Genomic DNA, 22,874 nt, shown 5'->3' on the forward strand with positions numbered 1-22,874 from the left:
TTAAACTTGAATAGGCTGTGTCCTGCATCCACACAAAGGGACACATACCCCCTTTAGTAGGTCTGGAGCCAGGGCCAGGAAGTCAGGCCCCTGTGCAGTTCTAAGGCATACCTCTAGATGCATCTCCCCACGTCAAGGGCCCAACTGGGTATAAATATTGGACCTCAGACACCAACTATTTAGTACACTTCTGGCACTGTGGATACTCTGCCAGGAAGAAGGACTGCTCTGTTACTTCAAGGACTGCGACTCTGCTGGACTGTTGCTCTTAAGGACTGCTGCCTTGCTGCTCAGAAGGACTGCTACCTTGCTATTGCCCTGTTGCCTTGCTTGGTGATCTGCTGCTCGCTGCCCTCTTGTGTGGGTGAGAAGGACTGGATCTGCATCTCTTGAACCCTGAACCTAAAGTGATGACAAGGGCTAGCTGGCTGGCCTCCTGATCCAAAACCTCAGGGACACAAGAGGCTTCCAACAACCTTGCACTTCTACCTGGACTGTGCCATCAGTGAGCCCCTTCTGCCAAGTGGTACCAACCCAGTCCTGGACCCTTGGAAGTGGGCTTATGATGCTCTGCTAGCCTCTGTGGATCCAGCAGAACTGGCGCATCACCACTGCTTCATGGATTGGACCCATCACAAGGACCTGCATTGCCCTTGCAGCCCCATTGGAACCGTCACTGTGCTACGCATCCTCGGTGCAGGCCCTCACATCCCCAGTCAACAGCAGCCTCAACGGGGACAACGGATTCCGTAACAAAGCCTCACTGCTCCTCCGAACTGGCACATATTCCCGACTGCACGCCGCATCCTTGACACCAGATTTCATATTGCAAGCCCCATTGATGGGATCCTTGATGATAACGCAGGCCCTCACATCACAGCCTCTCTGCATCTGGGAACAACACATAACTTTGGCCGCCTGACACATCAAGTATGCGGATCCTTGCAAAGGTATGCCAACCAGGATTTAAGGTATTCTGTACAGTGGGCCTAATTGGGCCCCTGTAGCAGACCCGTGCTCCATCATGGCCGGCTTGAGAATGTAGCAATGTCCCTGTCTGGCATGACCACTTTTCTACGGTTGGTGGTTTGTGCTTTTAAATTTAACTTTGTAGATGTATATGGCGCTGCTTATCACCAGTGAGGGTATCCAGGCGCTGTCTATGGGCAAGGGGAGATTAAGTGATTTGTCCTTAATCACAGGATGTTGAGCTGACGCTGAGACTCGAGCCTGATCCCCAGTATGCAACAAGGGAGGCTGTGCTACATCATCTCCCACAGCGCTAAGCACAGATTAATTTAGGGTTGGTTTGTGCCTCCCCATGACAATTATTGTGGTTGCTGCTTCACCAGGACTCACGACTCCGTCAACCAACAACCCAATTTCTTAGAATTTGAATAAAGGGCTTAGAAGTAAAATGTATATGCCAATTGGCATAAGCCAATTTCCCCCTGCTTGAAGGTGAAAACACAAGCACTTTAGCACTGGGTAGCAGCGGTAAAGTGCATAGAGTCGAAAAGCCTACAACAGATTCAGAATACAGCAGGGTTAAGACACACAATTTGGCGATGACCCTGCGGGGCCCAGCCTGGAAGCAACTTTTAAAACACACAAACATCCTCCTACACTACCATAAACCCTTCTCCTAAAATGACTCCGTCAGGGACATGCTCAGCCCCCCACCGTATTGAAACTAGACCCCATGTGCTTTCTGTGGACTTCTCATGCCCGCAGGCGGGTGCTGAAGACACATTTCTGTAATGTGACTGTCCCGAATCCCTACAAATCCAAATGATTATTTTTTCAGTTATATATTTCTTGTACATCTCTTGTTCAGAGCACCGATATCCTTGGTGGTCTGACCTTTTCTTTACAAACCTTTACAAATAAAGAAACATGGAATTTGGTGACTGTTGGTGGTGTGTTGGTGGTGTGTTAACAAAAATATGTTGTTTGCAGTCTTGCTGTCAGTCCAATTTCATGGTTTGCCCGCTTTGTGACCATTGTAATTATGTGACTTTCAAAGTGAAGGCTTGAAACCTTAGAACATAAGGGGGGACCCAGGGAGAGCCAGGCGCGAGCCGGTCTCTCCCTGGGCGGGTTCGCGCGAGGAACATTTTACAGGTGGAGGGCTGATTAGCGGAGAGGGAAAAAGGGGAAGTCAAGCGGGGATTAGTTACTGCGTGGCGGGAGGCGTGAAGGGAGGTTGTTTTGCGCGGTACCTGGGTCATGGACGAAGCGGCGGAGGTTAGGCGGGCGGTTCAACTCCTCTGTGAAGCAGGGCGAGAGGATTTGTTGATGCCCGGAGTCCCGGAGGAGGCGTGGGTCGGCTTGTCCCGCCCCCCTCGCAAAGCTGCGGAGGGCGTCGCCAGGGCGGTGGAGGCGTGCCTGTCGCCGGGCCCTGAGGAAGACGACGACGGCGAGGCGGCCATGCCGGCCGATGGGCCTGGGTTTTTTCTGCAGACCGAGGAGGCAGGACCCCCGCCGTGTGACCCGGGCGCCCTCCAGCAGGTATGTGACGCCCCCTTTTTGCCTGCTTGTTCGCGAGGGGCGCCCGGGGGGAGGCGGGGGCGTTCTGCGGGTCGATTGACACCGCGACTCGGCGGTCTCGCTGCTGGTTCGTCGGGGAAGCAGCAGGCGGGGCCCAGGCCCAAGCGAGGGCGCAGCACAGAGCCGCAGGGGCGCGCGCACGCCCCCCCCCCTGCTGTGGTGTCTCCTGCCCCTCTGTCCCCTGTGCCGCCTTTGCAGGCTGGGGGCCCTCCATGTCTGTGGCTCAATGGGCAGTGTTACCTGCTCTCCCCGGCCGCGCCGGGGCCTGTCTCTGCCCCCCCTCCAGTTGTTGGCCCCTCTCCCTCGGGTCCCATGGATGCTGGGCACCCCCGGGTTGCCATGCTTTTGCGCCCCCCCCCTGAGGCCCCGCCCCCGGCTCCTGCTGTGGTCCAGGTGGGTGCCACGCATGCCACGCCGCGTCCCACGGCCCCTGAGGCTGTTGTACCTGGTGCTCCTTGCCCCCGGCCCCCCCCCCCCCACCTCTAAGTCCATGACTTTGGGGGGCAAGGGCATTTTGCGCAAGGGGGCTCCCCTGGCCACTGGTCAGCCCCTGTTCCCGGTCCCCAGGGGCCGCCCGGGTGGGCTTCTGGGTGGTCCTGAGGCTGGGTCGGTGGGTGGTTTGGGGCTGGCGCCGGGGGGTGAGTGCGGTTCTCATGTTGGGGGTGATGTTTTCGGGGCTGTTTCCTCGTCTGGCTTGAGCGGCCACAGTTTTCACTCTGCGCCTTCGGCTGGGCGGCTGTTGGCTGTTTCTACGGGCCCGGGAACTGTCCACACGGCTGTTTCCAGTGGTGGGCTTGCAGGGGGGCTGTCTGGAGCGGATGGCTCTTCTACAGCTTTCAGTTCTCATAGCTTTCAAAACATAGACTGGCAATTTTATGATGGGGGTATTGGTGATGGCGCTATGCCCAGTGGGAGTGAACAGGTTGCATTTTCTGATGAAGCTTTCTGTGGGAGTTTTCGTGATGCTGATTTGGAAGAAGGGGAATTGAGAGAGACAGATGTTGGGTTTTTGGCAGCACGGGCCCAGGGGGGTGGGTTAGGGCAACCCGCTGTTTCTCGTGTTTTGCAGGGGTCTCGAGCGGACCTTGCGGGTGTACGAGGGGCAGTGTGGTCTGGACCTTCTCAGCGGGATCGTGGGGCCGTCGCCCAGCAGTCGGAGCAGTTACCAAGAGGTAAGACTGGGTGGTGGTCAGTGTGGCAACCTAGGGAGAGTCTCCCGGTTAAGAGTACAAGATCTGTGGGTACGGGTGATGGGGTTGTGGTTGAGCGAGTCGCTCTGGCACCGAGGCTTGAGCGGCCCGCGATTTCTAATGTGCAACCTGGGGAGAGTCTCCCTGTTAAGAGTACGAGATCTTGTGGTACGGGTGATGGGGTTGTGGTTGAGCGAGTCGCTCTGGCACCGAGGCTTGAGCGGCCCGTACTTTCGAATGTTTCTACTGTGCAAGGGGCACAAGAAGTTTCTATATCAGGGGATGGCGGGGTGGCTGCCACTGGGGTGGCGGAGGATAGTATCCTACCGAAAAAGTTGCCTTATTCTGGGGTGGGGATGCCCTTGGGGTCCCATTTGTCCGAAAAAACGAAGACGCTGATCTGGTCTGGGGCTTTTGTGGATGTTTTTCGACTTCTTCACAGGGATGTCCAGGCGAAAGAGGGGTCGAAAGAGGAGGAATTAGAATTGGCTCGGAGGCCTCGTGTTCCGAGGTCTATAGAGAACTGGACTTCGGCCTTTCTAATTTATGCCAGCGTTTATTGTCAACGTCATCCTGAGAAAGCAATAGACATGTTTAAATATGCTGATGTCATCCGCAAGGCTCACAGTTATTTTGGCGGCTTTGCTTGGTTGTCCTACGATGACGAATTTAGGGCGCGCATGGCCGCTTTCCCTGAGCGTTCGTGGGGTGCGGTTGACTCTGAGTTATGGTTGCAATGGATGGCATCGGCACACCCTCCTGCTACGACCCACACAGCTAGCGGGCAGCCTGTGTTTTATCGGCCCTTTTCAGCTCGCCCCGCTCAATCTGGGGCGGGGGTTTGGGGCAGAGGTCAATCAGCCGCTTCCGGCACTTGCTGGCATTTTAACAGGGGTTCCTGTAACAGACCCGCTTGCAGGTATAAACATGAGTGTTCGCAGTGTGGAGGGAAGCATGCCCTCACCCAGTGTTTTCCCGGCCAGAGATGGGGTGATCAGGGACGGGGTTCTGGGGGCAGGGGGCAGCAACATCAGTCTGTTTACAAGGGCCCCTACTCCTATTAGGCAGGAGGTTCTCGAGCTCTGGCTGGTGGATTATCCGGATTTTGAGGCCGCTAAGATTTTGTCTTGGGGTTTCAAAATTGGGTTTCGGATTGGGTATCAGGGACCCAGGGTGGGCAGGTGGTCGGACAATTTGAAGTCTGCGAAGGAGAGTCCACATGTGGTGCGGAAGAAACTGGATGCAGAGCTTGCGGCTGGTAGGATTGCTGGTCCTTTTGTGGATTGTCCCCTGCCTGACTTGATTGTATCACCCCTGGGTGTGGTGCCCAAGAAGGCGGAAGGGGAGTTTCGTCTTATCCATCACCTGTCCTGGCCCGAGGGTTCATCAATCAATGACTTTATTGATCCAGCTGACTCAACTGTCAATTATGCTTCGGTGGACGATGCCTTGCGGCTCGTGCGCACGGCTGGTGTTGGGGCTTTGCTGGCGAAGAGCGACATTCAGTCGGCTTTCCGGCTATTGCCCATTCATCCTTGGGATTTCAGTCTGTTAGGAATGCATTTTGATGGTAGTTTCTACGTGGATCGGGTGTTGCCCATGGGCTGTTCAGTGTCATGCTCCCTGTTTGAGACTTTCAGTACCTTCCTACAGTGGCGATTCACTTTTGTTAGTGGCCACGCGTTGGTCTGTCATTACCTTGATGATTTTCTTTTCATTGGGGAGGGTTGCTCTGGGCAGTGTCAGTCGGCTTTGCACATCTTTCAGGCTCTAGCGGAGGAATTGGGTGTCCCCTTGGCGCCGGACAAGACAGAGGGTCCCTGTACGTCCCTGACTTTTTTGGGGATCGAAATTGATACTCTGTCTATGATGGCGAGACTGCCTGTGGCTAAAGTGAAGGAAATGTCTGCTTTCATACATCTGGTGTTGGGGGAGCGGAAAGTGGTTTTGAAAACTGTTCAGAAGTTGTTGGGTTATCTCAATTTTGCTTGCCGGGTTGTTCGGGCGGGCAGGACGTTCTGCAGACGTCTGGGTCTGTCCATGTCCGGAGCAAGCCTTCCCCATCATAGGGTGCGCATTACCACCGCTGTGCGTGCCGATTTGACTGTCTGGCTTCGTTTTCTGCAAGACTTTAATGGCGTGTCCTTGTTTTTTGCGGATGAGGACATGGTGTGGCAAGTGCAGTTGTTCACTGATGCGTCAGGGGCCCACGGCTTTGGAATATTTTGGGAGGGTCGATGGTGCGCGGCCGGCTGGCCGGCGCACTGGAAGGATCAGGGTCGCAGCATTGCGTTTTCTGGAGCTCTTCCCGCTGCTGGTTGCTTTGCATCTATGGGGGGAGGAGTTTCAGAATCGTTCCGTCTTGTTTCACGTGGACAATTTGGCTGTAGTGCACCTTGTCAATCACCAAAAGGCTCGCGATTTGCGGGTTTTGCGGCTCCTGCGCGCATTCATGCTGCGGTGTCTGCAATTGAATATTGTCTTTAAAGCGCGGCATGTTCCTGGTACTTCTAATTGCATCGCTGACTCTTTGTCTCGCTTTCAGTGGTCCGAGTTCCGCAAGTTAGCTCCTGGGGCGGACCTGGCACCAACAGCGATCCCACAGTACGTATGGGACCTGGGGGATTGAGGGTTCACCACTTGGTGGAATGTTCTGTGGCTGAATCCACCAGGCGGGGTTATGTGAAAGCCTGGTCTGAGTTTCTGCAGTTTTGTAATGTTTCGATGGGGCCGTTCGGGGCTGGTTGGTCTGATGAACAATGCGTCTTGCAGTTTGTTTTGCATCTGGCGGACAAAGGCCTGTCGCCCACTACCATTTCGGGTAAATTGGCTGGGGTTTCTTTTTATGGACAGCTTTGGTGGGGGAGGGATCCGGTTGGGGGGGTGTTGGTTCGTAAATTGTTGAAAGGTTTGGCCAGGCTCCGGGCTGGGGGTCAGCAGCTCCGGCAGCCTGTGACGTTTGAATTGCTTCAGTTGATGTTGCTGGAACTGGAGGTGTGTTGTCATGATGCTTTTGAATGTGCCAAATTTCGTTTGTGTTTTGTGTGGTTGTTCTTTGGGGCATTTCGGGCATCAGAGTTGCTGGGGTTGCGGGGCAAGGTAGGCATGACCAGCGGTGAGGTGGTGTTGGAGAGTGACAGAGTGCGTCTTTGGCTGCGGGCATCCAAAACCGACCAGATGGGGAGGGGTAAGTGGGTGTTCCTTGGTAGGAGTGGGGTCTCTGCATGTTGCCCGGTTGGGGAATGGGAAGTGTTTGTGTCCTCTCCGCATTTTCTCCAAGGGTCCATATTTTGTCATGCAGATGGTAGTCCCATAGTTGCATCTCAATTGTTGGCTGTCTTACGCAAGGTCTTGCTGCGTTTGGGGAAGGACCCTGTTCAGTTTGGTACCCATTCCTTCAGAATTGGTGCGGCGACGGAGGCCGCCCGCCTGGGGTGGGACTGGTCCCAGATCAGACGCATTGGTCGTTGGCGTTCCAAGTGTTGTGAAAAGTATGTGAGGAAATAGTGCATTTTTGGCTGGTCTAACCTTTCTTTCTTTCCTAGGTCCCTGGCTATCTGTCGCCGGATGCAAAAGGAGGGTGTGGATACTGGGGCACTCTTTCATTAAAAGAGCAGCTTTAGCCGCTGCCAGCCAGCTTTGTGGGAGATCGCTTGGTCTGAACAGTCTGACACATGAAGTCTCATGGCACGGCACAGGGGGAATGCGCTGGGGTGGGCTTTTTCCTGCCTTGGCTGATTTGGTTTCGCTGTGTTTGGGGGGCCCTCCGGATCTCCTGGTGCTACATTTGGGAGAGAATGACTTGGTTTCTCTCTCTGGGCTGACCTTGTTAAAACTAATGAAGCAGGACCTGGAAATCATCCGAACCACATGGGAGAGCACCATGCTCATATGGACTGAGTTTGTGCCCCGTTTGCACTGGCGTGGGGCACGGACCCATTCTGCCCTGGAAAAGGCTAGACGGAAAGTGAACAGGACAATGCGCCTTTTTTGCCAACGTTGGGGGATATACAGTTTGAACCATTATCATTTACAAATATCTGAACATCATTTATTTTGTGAGGACGGTGTGCATCTTTCAGCTTTGGGCCTCTCTTTTTACCTCCTTGAACTCAGGGACTTGATTAGCAAGGTTCTTCAAGTGCAGTTGTGGTGTGCTCCTTCCTGTCCTTTAGGTGGGGCAGGAAAACGCTAAAGGTTTTCCTGGGTGGCGGGTTTTTGTTAGTGGGGGTGGGCAGCCTGGAGCGGGTTGGCCATCCTGAAGGGTAGCGTTGGGTAGGCTAGGTTTAGTAGGCAGGAGTTTGTTCGGGGTTTTGGGATTTAGGTTTCGTAGGCTCAATGTTGAGTTGAATTATGTAAATAATAAATAAATAATGAATATGTTTATCATTGATGATGCACCTGTCCTAAAATAAAAGTGGCCTTTCTTGCTCCTAAAAGAAGGTGTGGACAATGTTTTCTTGCGCGAGGGGGGACCCAGGGAGAGCCAGGCGCGAGCCGGTCTCTCCCTGGGCGGGTTCGCGCGAGGAACATTTTACAGGTGGAGGGCTGATTAGCGGAGAGGGAAAAAGGGGAAGTCAAGCGGGGATTAGTTACTGCGTGGCGGGAGGCGTGAAGGGAGGTTGTTTTGCCCCACCCACCCTCCCTCTTTTTTCTTTTTCTTTATTTATTTCTGGGTTTGTTATTTTGTGGTGCTCTAGGCACTGTTTAGTTAGGTAGGTTTGCCACTGTTAGGATGGGTGCCTTTGTTCTTTCGTAGGCGGGTTTTTGTTAGTGGGGGTGGGCAGCCTGGAGCGGGTTGGCCATCCTGAAGGGTAGCGTTGGGTAGGCTAGGTTTAGTAGGCAGGAGTTTGTTCGGGGTTTTGGGATTTAGGTTTCGTAGGCTCAATGTTGAGTTGAATTATGTAAATAATAAATAAATAATGAATATGTTTATCATTGATGATGCACCTGTCCTAAAATAAAAGTGGCCTTTCTTGCTCCTAAAAGAAGGTGTGGACAATGTTTTCTTGCGCGATGTCATTTATCTGCAGAATATAGAAAAATCCTTTAGAATATCATTGGCAAGGCCATGCACACATAACATTTGAAATATTTTGTAGCTCATAAACTGTATGTCCTCATAGGGATGATTCAGACTGGCAGCAGAATTACGGGAAGGAGGCAATACACGGAATCCGATAAACTGCCTTGAAAAATCCAAGCAAGTCTTTGCTTCTAGCCATTTTTATTATTGCTCTGCATTCCTGAACACTGCCCTCTTCTCTGAAATACAGAACCATAATATATTCTAAATCACAGACCTCCAAAACTAACATTATTTTCAGAAAGTATACTTTTATGATTGTATTAAAGTACCTCCGGTCTTTTAGACTGAAATATGCAGCAGCATTTCTTTAGGGATATTGAAACAGCAAAAAAAAAATTGTCTAATAAATCAACACAGGTTTATCAGTTGAAGTGCTGAGTAAACCAAAGTTTTGCAAGGTTTATGAAATTATAACCCTTTGCTGCAAACCATAATTCAGCCCTATTTAACATCCTATTCTTAGCAGAACATTTCTAAATGTTTATTCTGTGAATACAATATTTAGAGACTATACACACACACACATATATATATATATATATATATATATATATATATATATATATATATATATAATTACGTAAATTCCGAAATCAGCAACGCTCTCAGAAACCAAAACATCACGCCAGATTTCAAAGTCCAAAGGTGTTTATTTACACCTTGTAGGTGTAAATAAACACCTTTGGATTTTGAAATCTTGCGTGGCGTTTTGGTTTCTGAGAGCGTTGCTGATTTTGAAATTTACGTAATTGGATTACCGGCGTGCTCGGCCGGAGTGCACGCCACCCCCCACGGGGCCAACAGCAGTCAGGACGGAGCAATTTTGGAACAGGATATATATATATATGGTTGGTTGGTTCACGAAAAAATACTGAAAAAATAAACTTACCTGGAAAAGAAACTGTGGTCTGTCTCCTGCTTCACCGGTCCTGTGGGATTGGAGGTGGTATTGCGGAGTTCCTGTCGATATATATATATATATATATATATATATATATACATTCACACACACATATAGACACGTGTGCATACATAAATGTAATTTACACACATATTTGTGTATTTTTAATTAGTTTAATTAGTTTACACATTTATAAATATGATCACTAAATATTGCAATATTTATATATACATACTAGCTTACCCGTCGTGCGTTGCTGCGATCTCAGAAGATAGGAATGTTGTTGCTGCTCAGAAAGATAAGTATCTCTCTGACATCCTTGTTATTGATTTACTCTGCTTTGCTTATCTGATACTTGTATATATGTAAATAGGATGTTATTTAGTATTAACAGTTTCTATATATGTAAATAGGATGTTAATTAGTATTAAGAGTTTTCTATGTTTTCTGGGATTGGCCTATATCTTCTGAATACCTCAGATTGGCCTTTTAAGGTGAAATTTTAACTTTTTTTCTGGTTTGTGTACGCTTTCTAATGATACTTGTGTCTAGCACTCGATATTGGCCCTGTGTCTTTCACCCTAGACTACTTCCCCTCCGGTTCTATTTTGAACCGGATTAGGCCTCATCGCATTTGGTATAATTTTGAACGCGAGCGCAAGAGCACAGCGCTTACACGCCCCATCACGACTCGGGTTCATTCTCGATTCCGCACAGTCTCGCCAACACTCCGTCTCGGCACAACGAAGACTGATTCGACATGTTTGGGCAGCTTCTCCGGCCCCCTCAACGTGCGTAGCTGCGCTCGAGGAGGGCCGGGTTACATTAGAGAAATTCACGTTCGGAGCGATTCTCGATGCTCGTTCGTTTGAGAAGAACGGGCTTGATCAGTTTGTATTCAAACAGCTTCTAATCTTGCTTCCCGTTGCTCGTCTGTTTCTGAAGCTCAAAATGCCTTTTTCTTTCGAGCTTCAGATGTAGATCGACCAATCGATTTCCTTTTAGGGGCATAACTGTCGACGATGCTCGCAAATTCGCTGAAAATAAAGAAATGGACATATTCAGTAATCAAAAGATTATGAGGGACCTGGGGGGCCGATATTTAAAAAAAATGTTATGCCAGAAACCTTCGCGGGAGTGTACTCAACAACTTCCCAAAGTTTCATGGCGATCGGATGAATGGTGTAGTAATGCATAAAGGACAAACAGACAGACAGACAGACAGACAGACATGCATTCATTTTTATATATATAGATATATATATATACACCACTATAGCCTGAATCGTCAAACAGAATTAGACCAAATTTGGCAGGAAGCTTGATGTTTGTCCAGAAAGCATGCTTGTTGTAATTTGGTGTAAATTTGTTCAGACATTTTAGAGATATTTAAGTTTAAAAAATATAGACATCTGGGGGGTGCGGATCCTTGCAGTGGACTAGCGGATCCTATTGAAATTTGATTGGTTGCCAACACTTCATCCAAGAAGTGTTGGCAGACATCTTGGGACTCAGCTTGAAGCCAAGACCCACACAAAATAGAGAAAATGGGACTGGGTAGGAATACCAGGACCCTCAGATATGGCTGGGGAGTCCCACAAGGACCTTGCCGGTGTTAAAAGCATTTTTTTCATTTTCATTTTAACACAAATCTGCATGTGGACCCGCAGAACCGCAGCAAAATTAAAAAATAACCCAAAGCGCAGGCTACCATGCTTTCTCACTAATCAGGCTCCAGACGGGAAAGATCCCGGGGGCATTTTCATAAAGGAGGGGGGCAATACCGGAGTGGAGTATAAGAATTGTTACTTTTGACAATTTTCACTGTATTATAATTTTTCACAATTTTGGTTATTGGCAGCAGCTCTTTACATTTTTGCCTTTCTGGTCCTGATGAATGCCCCGATACGTTCAGATCCTTGCGAGGGCAGAAACATGTTGACCTATAACACTGTGTAACATTTGACAACTTAGAGTGTTAATAGAATGCTTTTTAAACATGACAAGGGCTCTCTAAGAATAAAATGGGAATTGAGTCCCCTTAGTTATTTTTAACACACTTTTGTTCATATAATTTAGCGCTGCACATTTTTAATTTCTTTGTTAGGAACCCTCTTCACATGGCATGAATTTGTGCCTATGGGCTTTTTGGTTGACTCGGCTGAGTAAACAACCATCCTCTAGTCCTTCAACTAGCTTATGATATCTCAGTTAATCACCAAGACTGAATGTCTGAGCGAGAGGAGGCCAGTCCCAAATGATGAAATCTCACAATTTGTGAATGATGGGTACTGACAAGAGACTTTCTCCTCTCTAACTGAGGTGGCTGGCACCTTTACCTTTTGACATATTTTCATTCTTTCCACCTCTCACGTTTCACCTAGCTGTTCAGACCCAAGGTGTTTCGATCTCTCTATTCACCACTGGGCTGCCCCAGCCTGTCTCCTGGAATCCTCCAGCCCTGTCATTCACAAACCCAGACAAGGAATACACATCCTAGCAGAGGCAGGCCTGGACAGTTAGGCAAGAAAATACCTACCTTCTAAAAGTGGTATTTTCAAACACAGACTATTAAAACCAACTTTACTAAAATATGTATTTTATCATTCTGAGTTCAGGCATAGTAAATTCGAATTTCTACCATGTTCCCTGAGTCAGTTAGGAATATAAGAATGTAATAATCTAACTGCCCATTCTATCCTATGGAGAACAGGTAGCCTTGCAATAGTGATGGCTGTAATTCACTAATAGGACATACTACACACATCAGAGCATGTCCTAACTTATACTCACAATCCATCCTGCCCTTGGGCCCACCATAGGGGTTTCTAACATGAAGCAAAGGGAAGGTTTAGGGGCTGGCAAGTGGGTGCACTTGTCAAGTCGTCATGGCAGTACTAGACCGCACACAGGCCTTGTAATGGCAGGCCTGAGACACAGTTTACAGGCTGCATCTGTGGGTGGCACAACCAGTGCTGCAAGCCCACCAGCAGCATTTGATTTACAAGCCCTGGGCACACATGGTGCACTGTACTAGGTGCTGACATGTAAATCAAATAACCCAATCATGGAATCACCAATTAGTACATCAATTTAACATAGGGAGCACTTGCACTGTGGCACTGATTAGCAGTGGCACTGTACCCAAAGCATATAACCAGCAAAAACTAATCAAAACAGAGGAGGCAATCCGTCAAAATGGAAGGGAGACTCACGCCGATGATGCAAGTTCTGACACGTGTCCCCTCCAGCTGAAATGTGGGGAGTACTACCCTTCTCCTTGGGAGTTCTCTCACTAAGGTGGAAAAATCTGGACAGACCATCATCGTTGGCGCGTTCTGTACCAGGGTGGTGTTCCACCGTAAAGTCCATACCCTGTAGGGAAATTGACCACCTCAACAACTTTGGGTTCTCACCCCCCATCTGCATTAGCCATCTGAGGGGCCTGTGGTCGGTCTGAACCAGGAAGTGAATCCCAAACAAGTATGGTCTCAAACTTCTTCAGTGCCCAGACCATAGCAAATGCCTCACGCTCAATTGTACTCCACCTCTGTTCCTGTGGAAGTAACCTACTGATGAAGACTACTGGTTGGTCTAGGCCCTCTTCATTAATCTGTGAAAGAACAGCCCCCACACCATGCTCTGAAGCGTCTGTCTGTACAATTAATTATTTTGAGAAGTTGGGCGCCTGTAGCACGGGTGCAGTGCACATGGCAGTCTTAAGGGCTTCAAAAGCCTTCTGACAGGTGTCAGTCCAGTTCACTTTCTTGGGCTGCTTCCTGGAAGTCAGCCCAGTCAAGGGTGCAACAATGTTGCCATACCCCTTGACAAACCTCGTGTAGTACCCTGTGAGTCCTAAAAAGGCTCTCATCTGTGTCTGAGTTTTTGGGGTTTCCCATGCCAAGATAGTATCAATCTTGGGTTGTAGGGGTGTCAACTGGCCACTTCCTACCTGGTGACCCAAGTACACCACGAAACTCTGCCCGATCTGGCACTTACTTGCCTTGATCTTGAGGCCTGCCTTGCGCAGGGCCATCAATACTTCCGAGAGGTGTTGCAGATGTTCTTCCCAACTGGCTCTGAACACTGCAATGTCTTCCAGGTAGGCGGCACTGAAATCCTCCGAACTAGCCAACACCTGGTTGACCAACCTCTGAAAGGTGGCAGGGGCATTCTTCATCCCAAAGGGCATAACCCGGAATCGGTAGTGCCTATCTGGTGTGGAGAATGCCGACCTCTCCTAAGCCCCATCAGTCAAGGCGATCTGCCCGTACCCAGATGTCAAATCAAACGTGCTGAGGTACCGTGCAGCCTGTGGTAAATAAATAAATAATACCCTATTTTTGACTAAGCATATAGTATAACAGATAGCTCAATAAATAAGAGTCAAGATTCGAGGTAGTAGGAGTTTCTGCAGGTTTATTACAGCATAAGGACAGGATCAGGACAACCTGCATGGGAACAGAGTGACAGGGCCCAGCAGGACAACTGGGGCCCAGCAGGGGAAAAGAGGCCCAGCAGCTGCTGGGGCTAGGTCTGGGATGAGCGCGCTAACTTTTAATAACAATACATTGACTTATATACATAGCGCAAACACATAGCATTACATTGCAGTAGGCGTAGCAGTGGGTGGAGCAGAAGGCGTGACGCGTAGCAGTCGCGAAAGATAACAGTAAAAAGAGGTGTAACTGGGCGTATACATAGACATGTGGTGCAAACGTAACAGAATATGTCATGAATGGGCGGAAACATTGGAGGGGGCTACCTAAGGAGCCGGGACCTCTAACCTAATGGTGCGCGAAAATTGGCAATGACGTGTTACTAGGAGAAGCTGGGGCTACGAACTCTGTGCTAGGAGCAGAGACTAGAGTCTGGAGGGTCGGAGCGACATGTACCTAAACCCTATCTGGTATCTGATGTTTAGGGAACATGTTGATATAAACTAGAAGTCATGAGGGGAAAAGCTAACTTGATTCTAAGACTGGACCATGCATTATTCTACATGTAGTGCGTGATGAAGAATATTAAATGACCATTAATACAGTATTTCTCTAACGTGGAGCCGAATAGGCTAGACAATGACGGAAACTATTGATGCAGTTCAGTAGCTTAGGAATGCAGAGAAGAAGGACTGAACTGATAGCTGGAATCATAACATACTCTTGGCAGACTCAGAGGCAGAGCCAAGCTGCACCGGGCACTGCGAGGCAGGAAGTAAGTGAAGGGTCGAGGATACAGGTGGGGGCTGTACCGCTCCTCAGCGAGGCTTTCAGGAGACAGGAGCTGAATCCAGGGTCCGGGCCCTTTCGAGGCCTGGAAACGGGGACTTTATAATGGAATAACGTGCACACTGGGAAACGTGGCAACATTACTTTACATATGCCTGATATTCGTAGTATTCACGAAGACTGGAAACTGACATACCAGAGGTGGACACAACTGTAATTGCGTCATTAATCAGACATGGGGAATAACATATGCATATTGGTCATGCACACATAACATATGATGGATGAGGCGTAGGGACACAGAACATGGCAAAATTTACTTTTCCACAAGCCCCTAACCGATCAATGAGCTTATCAGCTCTGGGGATGGGGTGTGTGTCAGTCCTGGTGACTGAATTGTGCCCTCTGTAGTCCACACAGAACCAGAGTTCAGGTGTGGCACCCGGCGTGGCAGCCTTTGGGACCAAGACCACTGGGCTGGCCCAAGGGCTGTTTGAGGACTCAATTACCCCTAAAGCAAACATCTTGGAGACTTCCTCCTTAATGTAAGCTCTGACCTTATCAGCCACTTTGTAAGCCTTGTGCTTCACAGGGGGACTGTCTCCAGTGTCCACATCATGGACGCACCACTCTGTGAGACCAGGAACCAAGGACAATAGATCATAGAATCGCCCCAACAGTTGGCGACAATCTTGCTGCTGATCAGGGGTCAGTGTGGCAGAGAGGCTGACACCATCCACTGACCCATCTTGCTCTGTTGCAGACTGGAGGTCAGGAAGAGGCTCTGTCTCCTCCTCCATTCCATCATCTGTCTCTAGCAGCATGCCCACCATGGACCTTCCTAAGTGGGCGGTTAACATGCAGGACCCTAAAAGGGTTCCTGGGAGACTGCAGATAGGTGACATCACTCTTGCGCACCACCACCTCATATGGACCGGTCCACCTGTCCTGGAGCGTACAAGGCTCCACTGGGGCCATTACCCAAACGTTTTGTCCAGGTTGAAGCTCAATCAGAGTGGCATTCTGCTCGTACCACTGCTTCATTTCCTCCTGGCTGGCTTCCAGATTCGCATGAGCGAGATCTCTAAATCGTGGAGTCTGGTTCCTGAAGGCCAGCATGTAACTATATACATCCTGGGGAGGTTTCCTGTGAGATTGCTCCCAGCCTTCCTTGACCAGACTCAAAGGTCCTCTCACCGGGTGTCCATACAAAAGTTCAAACAAACCAGGGACTTTTGTGGCATCTCACGGTAGGCAAACAGAAGGCATGGAAAGAGGACGTCCCACTTACGCCTCATTGGTTCTTCAAGACCCATGTTCATGCCTTCAAGGGTCCGGTTGAATCTTTCAACCAGATATTACCCTCTGGGTGGGAAGGAGTGTCGAACTTGTAGGTAACACCACACTCCTTCCACAGAGATTTCATATAATTAGAAATGAAGTTGATACCTCAGTCAGACACCACCTCTCTGGGGAACCCCACACGGGAGAAGATCGGGAGAAGATCCCCATCAATGCATGCCCCACCGCAGGGGCCGTCACTGTCCTGAGCGGAATGGCTTCAGGGTACCGCGTAGCATGGTCCACCAAGACCAGGATAAACCTGTTGTCCATGGCTGTCTTGGGGTCCAGTGGCCCCACAATGTCAATTATCACCTGTTCAAAGGAGGCACTGACTACAGGGAAAGGTTTGAGAGGGGTTTTGTGCCTCCTTCCACTTGCCCCACTTGCCTGGCAAGTTTGACAGATCCTACAATGAGTATCTGAACTCTTCCGCATCTGGGGCCAATAAAAGAGGGAGACAAGCCTTTCAAAGGTCTTGTTCTGCCCCAGATGACCAGCTAAAGGAACATCATGCGCCAAACCCAGTAGGAAGGCTCTGAAGCGCTGGGGTACCACCAGCACACTGGCTGACCCAGGCTCAGCAACCTTAGGCGTGCTATACCGGAGACCATTCTCCCAGTAGATCCAATGTGATCCAGACTGATCACCTGCTGCCTGGTTTGTGGCCTGTTGCATCAAACCCACAAGAGAAGGGCACTTCTGCTGATCTTTACAAAATTCCTCCCTGGAGGGACCCCCTTCTTGCTGCCAATGGGTCAGCTCAGACAGGTTCCCTAGTGCAGAAACTTGCTCCCCTGGAGGTTCCAGGACATCCCCCTCAAGGTCTGTCTCCTCCTGGACCGTCGGAACTATGAGGGCTGCTTTCCCGCGCCCCCTACCTCTTCTCTTTAAGGTAGGTCCTTGGGCCATAATTTCAGGCTCCAGGGTCTCTTGAACACCCTTAGCTGCCATAGACCGAGTGGTCACACACGCCCACTCAGGCAGACCCAACATCTCTAAATGCGCCTTCTTCTCCACCTTAACCCAAGAGGAGCTTTCTAAGTCATTGCCTAACAGACAATCAACAGGCATGGCTGGCCTCACAGCTACTTGAAGAGTACCTGAGAACCCCCCACTCAAAGGGAACTTGAGCCACTTTGCAATGACTCTCTGTGTTGTCAGCGGCAACAACTCGGAAGAATGCATTGGTGACCACCTGCTCTCCAGTCACCAAGTGACACCTGACAGCTGTCACACTGGCTCCGGTGTCTCTCAGAGCATCCACTCCATGGCCCTTGATGGCCACCGACTGCATGTATTTCTCAGTGTTATCAGGCAGCTCAGTTCTAGGGACCATCTCAAAGTCTCCTAATGAGATAAGGGACATTTCTGAGGGACCCCACCCACCTTGGCACCCATCTCCTCCCCACCCAGGGCTACACTGGCCATATGAGGGGGTGGTGCACCGGGTGGCACATACTGACCCTTTTAGGGACACTGGGGATCATACCAATGGTGTCTCACCTGCTTACACTCAAAGCAGGTAACAGGCCCCCTATGAACAGGTTTACCTCTCGGGGGTCCTGACTTCTTCTCAGGGGGAGGCTGGGAACCCTTACCTTGGTTCCCTTGGGAATTACTTTGGGGCCCTTTCTGGAACTCCCTCTGCTTACCCTTGTCCCCCCTACTCTTCTTCTGGGGACCCTGCCCACCCTTGGCGGAGTCTCCCGCAAGACCCTTGTGGACCCTGGCACTGACCCAGCGGTCCACCTCTTCAGCAAGCTTTCTAGGGTTAGTCAACTTGCTATCAATAAGGGGCTGGCGTAGCTCTGGAAAACAATTAGCGGACAAGGGCACCCTAGCAATCAAATAATAGAGCGCTTGAAAATTATCCACATTGCTACCCCTCACCCAACCATCCATAGCTCTGCAAAAGAAAGACATATATTCTACCCAAGTGGTTCCCTCCAACTTCTTACAATTCCTGAACCCCTGTCTATAGAGTTATGGAGTTAAACCATTCCTTGTCATCAGTGCTTCTTTCATGTGGGCATAAGACACACTATGATCACTGGGCAGGTCTAACAAAGTATCCCTACCTTCAGTTAAAAATCGGCCCCACAACCCCGCTCCCCAATCCTTCTCAGGGACCCGGTGGGCCAACATTGCTATCTCATAGGCTCCAAACCACTGCCCAATATCTTCATTTTTGTGGAAATCTTTGATGACATCCTTGGGAATATGTACCCTGCCTTCTGAAGGCACAGATGGTGCGCTGCCACCAGAGGGATTGATTTCTAAGCCCTTGGCCTTGCTTTCTAACTCCCTCAACATTCTCTTTTGTTCCATTCTCATTCTCTCTCTTTCCAAAGACAACCTGTTATTCTCGGTTCCCCTCTGACTCTCCATTTTAAGCTTAGCCAACTCCAGCTTGAGTGCCCTATTTCTCTCTCTGTCTTCCAACTCTCTGGGGGAAAGGTCTTTGGAAGAGATACTGCTGCCAGGTGGAGAGAGTCCCCCTCCCTAGCTGAAAACACTGGCCTCTCAATGGGCCCATCTGCATCCCCAACTGGCTCCATCACAAGATCAAGGGCATTTCTTGTTTCTACCCAGGCCCTCAGCGCCTTTTGATAGTCATCATTTTTAGAAATGTCTGGTGTAGCAACTTTCAGTTTTCTGCAGAGATGCTTGAGCTGTTTCAAAGTGTAGGTTTCCAACCCCTCTTCCCCAAATTCAAGATCCATAGATGCAACAGATGTTGATTTACTCATGGTAGTAACAATTGGGACTTTTCAGGAAAAACTAACAGTTCAAGAAAAAAGATTCTATCAAAAAAAAGTATGTAGTCGCGTTTGGTCTGCACTCACTAGTAGTGTACAACAATCACTGTATATGAAACACAAATGCAATGTCCAAATCCTCACCGCTGACTACCAATGTTAGATCTGGGGGTCTCTAGTTGGCAATGGTATTCATCTTTGTCCAAATAGGGACCCTTACTTCCAAGTCAGGACAAGGGGATTATTCTCCTTAATAACCCCTGCTCACCTCCTTGGTAGCATGGCACGAGCAGACAGGCTTATCTCGGAGGCAGTGTGTTAATCATTTGTGAATATACACAGTAATAAAGTGAAAACACTACAGATGGACACAACACATGTTTTAAAAAAATATATGTATTCTTTATAAAGACTTAACACAAGACCACACACAACAAAAATCCACAATACTACATTTAAGATTACTTAAAGATGATAAAACGTTGCTTAGTTCAAGTTGATGATAAATGCGACAAAGTTCTCAACAAAGTACCTGGATGCGTAATGCAAAGTGAACAAAAGGCTCGCAAAAGGGGAGATGCGTCGGTTCCGTGATCCGGGGGAAAGGATGCGTCATGCCTCAATGCTTACGCAGAGTAGGGGATGCGTCGTGATTCTTACCGGTGTGGAGGTAATGTGTAGATTCTCGGCCTGCGCCCCATTGCGGTGCACAAGATGGCGCCTTGATGCGATGCGATGATCCGTTTGCGATGCAAGAAGATGGCAGCCTTGACGCGGCGATGCGATGACGATGCGCAAATGCCCTGGCAGCTGGCGACGACTCTGTACTGTTGAGGCGCGACTGGCCAAGAGACAGCCTTTTCCGGTGATGCGATGGCGACTCTCTCGATGGCATCACCCTTCCGGTGATGCGATAGCAGGCAGCTTCGATGAACACACGCTTCAGGGAGATGCGGCGAAGGCTAGCTTCTCCGGTGATGCGACGATTTTAGCTGCGGCGGCGACACGCTTCCTCTCGATGCGTCACGCTTGCAGCTCCCAGCGACACGCAAATAACTGGAGTGACGAATTCTAAGCAAGGAAATTCATAGGGGAGCTGGAGATTAAGTCTTCAGCAGGAGGCAAGCAAAGTTCAACCCCTTGGAGAATATTCTGTAAATGATGAAAGTCCTTAAAAAGTTCCTTCTCCTTTCCTTGGCAATGAAGCAACCACTGCAGGCCAACCCAACAAACAGCACACTGGCAGAAGGGCAGTAAAACTCCTGCAGCTTCCTTGGTTCTTCTCCTTGGCAAAAGGTTTCTTGTTCCAGAAGTGAACTAATCTCTTGGGATCAGGGTCCCTATATTTATACCCCAAAATCCATTTTTCTCTGAAGGCAGAGAGGCCTCTGCCTAGTCCAAACCAGTTCCTGAGCACTTTGTTTACATGACTCTCTCCTTCCTTTCACTGTGCAGGGAAGATACATCAGTCGCCCCACAGGAGTTGGAGTCAGCACAGGGGAGGGAAGGCACAGCTCTGGAGCACTTTGTTGACATGATTCCTTCTCTCCTTTCACAGTGCAGGGCAGAGACATCAGACACACCACAGGAGATGGAGCATTGTAGAGGGAAGGCCCAGCCCTATTCAGGTCCCAGGTGCGACTCCTCCCTCCCATATAGATGCAGATATCTCTATTCACCACTGGGCTGCCCCAGCCTGCCTCCTGAAATCCCCCAGCTCTGTCACTCACAAACCCAGACAAGGAATACACAACCTAGAAGAGGCAGGCCAGGACAGTTAGGCAAGAAAATACCTACCTTCTAAAAGTGGTATTTTCAAACACAGAATATTAAAACCAACTTTACTAAAATATGTATTTTATCATTCTGAGTTCAGGCATACTAAATTCGAATTTCTACCATGTTCCCTGAGTCAGTTAGGATTCTAAGAATTAAATAATCTAACTGCCCATTCTAGCCTACGGAGAACAGGTAGCCTTGCAATAGTGAAACACGAAAATAGCTGTAATTCACTATTAGGACATACTACACACATCAGAGCATGTCCTAACTTATACTTACACTGCACCATGCCCTTGGGACTACCATAGGGGTGTCTAACATGAAGCTAAGGGAAGGTTTAGGGACTGGCAAGTGGGTGCACTTGCCAAGTCGACATGGCAGTACTAGACTGCACACAGGCCTTGCAATGGCAGGCCTGAGACACACTTTACAAGCTGCTTCTGTGGGTGGTACAACCAGTGCTGCAAGCCCACCAGGAGCATTTGATTTACATGCCCTAGGCACACATGGTGCACTGTACTAGCGGTCGACAGGTAAATCAAATAGCCCAATCATGGAATCACCAATTAGTACATCAATTTAACATTGGGGGGCACTTCCACTGTGGCACTGATTAGCAGTAGCACAGTGCCCATAACATAAAACCAGCAAAAACATATCAAGATAGATGAGGCAATCCGTCAAAATGGAAGGGAGACTTACGCTGATGATGCCAGTTCTAACACGTGTCCCCTCCAGCTGAAATGTGGGGAGTACTACCCTTCCCCTTGAGACTCACACCAATGATGCCAGGTCTAACAGGGTCTCTAGATGATGAACATACAGACCAGCTATACCTGAGGTAAGGGTACTGTACCATGCTGGTCCTGTGTTTTAAAGAGAACCTCAAACTCAAAATTGTTTTTGTTAAGAGCCCTTTTACAGCATTCCATGATTGCATTCCTAGGTGTCTGATAGCCTCAGTCCACCTCAAAAAGTAATTATTCAATGATATCAAGTGTCTAATGGTGTGGGAGGCTCATGCACAAACTCTCTATATCAAGCCCCATAAAAGTATTTGGGACCCTGGGTCGAAGGCAGTGCCCTGTAGATGACTGGATTGGAAATGCTATGGACCTTCTGGCTCCCTCTAAAATCTTTTCTAGAAACAGAAAGCTGCCTTCGGCTCCTTGTTTCACAGAAGAACTCAGGAAACAAAAACAAGAATGCAGAAAACTAGAAAGATACTGGAGAAAGTCCTACGATCAAGTCTGTAAACTCCGCTATAAGGAGACTCAGCTTAGTTACAAAAAAATGATTCTAGAGGCCAAAAAAAAAGTTCTTTGGAGATCAAATTGATAGTGCCAAAAACTCCAGCAAACAGTTATTTGAGGTAGTGAAACAACTGGCCGGGAAGCCTGCCGACATAGTACCCATTCCATCGCAGGCTCTCTGTAACTCGCTGGCAAACTTTTTTTTCTCTAAAGTCAATTACATCTACTTGGAGTTCTCAACTAGCGACCTACAAGTTTCACCTACCACGCATACCTGTCCTTTCACCTGTTCGCTCACTCAGTTTGAAGAACTTGAGGAGGAACAACTCAGGAATATCATGAAATCAATAAAAACAGGATCCGCCTTGGTCCCCTGCCCACCCAAGGTTTACCTACCTATTATCGACACCATCTGCCCAGCTATTATGCTGGTCTGTAACACGATAATCAGGTCAGGGATTTATCCAAATACCCTTAAAAACACTCTTATAAAACCACTTTTAAAAAAACCAGGTTTAGATAAAGAACAGTTGAAGAACTACAGACCTATTGCCAGTCTGCCTTTCTTAGCCAAAGTGGTCGAGAAGGCAAGAAACGGCCAGCTGTCTGAATACCTGGAGAAAAATAATCTGCTTGATGATACGCAGTTCGGCTTCCGGAAACTTCACGGAACTGAGACGGCCCTATTTAAGGCGGCTGATGACATCAGAACCATTTGAGACCTTGGAGGGACTGCTGTCCTCATAATGTTAGATCTCTCAGCGGCCTTTGACACGGT

The 22,874-nt window shown here is 49.0% G+C and overlaps 1 protein-coding gene across 1 annotated transcript in view; it reads left to right on the forward strand.

Annotated features, from left to right (window-relative positions):
• The window catches only part of MALRD1 (MAM and LDL receptor class A domain containing 1), a 2,679,189-nt gene that overhangs the window by 1,691,509 nt on the left and 964,806 nt on the right, over positions 1 to 22,874 (forward strand). The gene's annotated exons all lie outside the window — the stretch shown is intronic.

This window comes from Lissotriton helveticus, chromosome 10, assembly GCF_964261635.1.
Source record: "Lissotriton helveticus chromosome 10, aLisHel1.1, whole genome shotgun sequence".
In the NCBI taxonomy this organism is placed as follows: Eukaryota; Metazoa; Chordata; class Amphibia; order Caudata; family Salamandridae; genus Lissotriton; species Lissotriton helveticus.